We start from the raw sequence: 3,308 nt of genomic DNA on the forward strand, positions 1-3,308 counted from the left end.
GACCTGAGAAGTCCTTTGCCGCCACCATGTTTGTGAACGTCCCGGCCAGTTGCTGGTGGCCCTGCATGAAGTCACCTCCTGCCCCATAGGAGCCAAGCCTCTGAGTCCAACTTGCTGTACCCAGTACCCCTGGAAGCTCCACCATCAAGGAAACTCCCCTCCTGGCTTAGGACCACCCATAGCCTTTCCCCCCAGAGACCGAGTCACCACACATTCCGCCTCTGCAGCCAGCTCCTCCACCTGGCCCACCCAATCCTGACCATACCAGCTGCATTGCTAGGCTTTGCTCCAGGAACAAAAAACATCCTGGGAAAAGCTCAGCTTTGCAGTGCAGAACCTGCCCCAGGGGCTTAGAAGCTCCAAGGGATGGGGAGAGCAGGCTGTAGATGTGAGGTCCCTTTCCGGTACTGCCCAGAGCGCTGTTCTTGTTCGTTCGTTTCTTCTTTCTATCTACCTTTTTTGTGTATAGGGACACAAGATTTACGGATCTTTTGACTACCTTTTCACCGAAAAAATTCAATGAAAACAATTTACAGGTCTCAAGAAATGACATTTAATTCTAACATAAAAAATAAAACTAAAAGTTTGCCTATTACCCTAAGCTTTGCACTTGACTGATCCAGGCATAAACAGTTTGATCTGTTTGAGGTGTATCACTGGTTTTATATGCAATTTTTCTGTTCTTGGTTTAATACTTTTCATAAATATTATATTGGACACTAAGTCCAATCAAACTGTTTTTCTCAATCAATGCTAGATTAAAGAAATTTTCAGATTAGTAGAAATAAATCTACCATTTCTTTTTAAATCCCACACAATATTCCATGGTTATTTTGAATGGATCACTGTATTCATGAGTGATTCATGAATATAACCATTCTCTATTCTCTTACACGGTCTAATTTATCGGTTCATTTATGGCTGTGGAAAGCCTCACATTTTTTAAAAACAATTTAAATAGACTTTCTGTTTTAGGTAATTTGTAGTTTATCAGAAAAGTTGCAAAGACAGTACAAAGGGTTCCCTTGCACCCCTCTCCCAGTCTCCCCCGCTGTTCACGTCTTACATCACCATGGTACACTTGTCACAACTAGAAGCTGAAGTGGGCACATCACTATTCATCAAACTCCACGCTTTATTTGGATGCGCTGTTTGTCTCATGCATGAACCTGTGCAGCAAGAGAGAGCATTCTGACTATAACCATTCTGCTCAGTTTGCCTTTGAGCGGAGCGAGGCAGATAGACAGGCCGGGAAATTAGACCCATTTGGCTGAGTCGGACCAGTGACTTGCTTGGGGTCACCCACCAAGTCACAGGAAGAGCCGAGACAGAGACCTGGCATCTGGCATCTGGTGTCTTCGATTCCCTTTCCATGGATCCCTGGGAGTGGGGTACTGCCCTTCCACCCGGAACATTCTTTCCCTTAAATGTGCCTTCCTGGGGCTTCTCTTTACTTCTCCGGGTCATTTGAGTGTCCTCCTTCCATACTCTTCCTTTTCATTTCTAACTCTCAGGACAGCACGATACAGTGGGAAGATATATTCTTGGCTTCAAACTACTGTGAACTTAAGCAAGGCTCCTCACCATTCTGAACCCATTTCTGTATGTGTGAAATGGGTACAGAGTTCTTGGTGTGCAGTGGGTGCTCAATAAACTTTCATCTGCTTCAGTGCTCAAGGCTGCAAGGCTCCAACCTACATGGTCGTAAGGCACAGAATCATGTTTGATCTAGAACAAATTTTAAGGGCCATTTCCTCCAACCCTTTCATTTTATAAAGGAGGAAATCAAGGGGCTTCAGGGACCTGCTCAAAGTTACAAAGCTGGGCCGTGAACCTGAGTGGCTTGCTACGTGCCCTTCCTGGCCTCACCTTGGCGAGGAGTCCTGAGCAAGCTAGCCAACAGCAGTTGTGTCACCAGCTCAGCTGGCTAGGTTGGTACTAATGCTATCAGGTCCAAGACGTTCTACGACTTTCGGTTCAAATGCCTGACCCTCCTGGAGCCTGCCCACAGGTGGCTATGCACAGCTGACTGCAGGCAGGCATGACAATCAGGAGTGGCGACCTGACCTCTGCTGAATGTCAGCTGTCCCAGGGCACAGGTGGGGCTGGTCTCCACTTGCATTTGGGAAGGTGGGAGAGAGAATCTGCTCCTTGGCAGCATTTTGAAGTGGGTCTTCTGGGCTCCACAGTGGATTCCAGCCCTGCTCTGGCAAAGCGAGACCAGGCAGACAGGCCAGCAAGGTGAGTGGAGGGGCCATAGGGCGAGGCCCTATAAAGGCAGGCGGGTAAGAATTGTTGCCATAGCAGGGGCCAGCCATAAGGCAATTGCAAACTGAGGTCAGCACGGCAGAAGCCTCCAGAGTGACCCACCTGAGGATTTCAGGCCCTGGTAAGGCAGCCCTGATTCCTCCGGCAGAACGTAAACGTGTATCTGTGGGGCGCACTCCAAGCCTTGCCCTGGTTGGACTGAACTGGCCTGTGAGCTGCGGAGGGCAGGGCAGGACCAGGCCTGACGCTCAGACTAAATCCCCTGGCAGCAGCTGACAAAAGCCTTAGCAGGTAATGGAAACTCAGGGAGGTGAGTAAACATGCTGCTTGGCTCAAAGGGGCCCCTGTGACCCCGCTGTGGTCACAATGACGCAGTTGCCCCAGCCAGGCTGGCTTTCAGAATCTGGTTACATCCAGCCAGTTGTGCCCTTTGGAGGACAGACTCGCCAAGGCTTGAGATCTCCCTCTGACCCACTGGGGCACGAGGCCCCTTCATAAGGCCCCAGCCTGGCTTGCTGCTGAGAATTATGGAACTGAGCATGTGTCCCTCATCACTTGGGCTGCTAGGAAGCTCAAAAGTACATGGCGATTAGCACAGAACGAGTCAGTGCCTCACAAACCACTTTTTCTGGGACACCTTCACTCATGGCTGCTGGTATTTTTTTTTAACTCATCTTCTTGGCCCGATTGCTTTTTATCTTATCTTCACGTATTTTGATAAGTGCTTCAAATAGACTTTTTGACTGAGAGGTATATAAATAGAAAACTGAATAAATAAGCATTGGCACGTGGGGTTTTATTTAAGTCTCAATCATTCTGGGAGGTTGTTATTACTGTTCCATTTTACAGATGGGGAAATTGAGGCTCAGAAAGATGAGACTTTTCCCAAAGGATGTTAAGAAGGCGGCCAAGTCAAGACTTGAATGTAAGTTCTGTTCCCGAGCCAGCCCGTCTCCCTCCTTACAGCTGAGACCCTTCCTAGCGCGGGTGGCCTGGCTATGAGCTAAAGCCCTAGAACCAAGTTGGGCCCCAGCTACCGG

This window comes from Pteropus alecto, unplaced genomic scaffold (genome assembly GCF_000325575.1).
Source record: "Pteropus alecto unplaced genomic scaffold, ASM32557v1 scaffold157, whole genome shotgun sequence".
Lineage (NCBI taxonomy): Eukaryota > Metazoa > Chordata > Mammalia > Chiroptera > Pteropodidae > Pteropus > Pteropus alecto.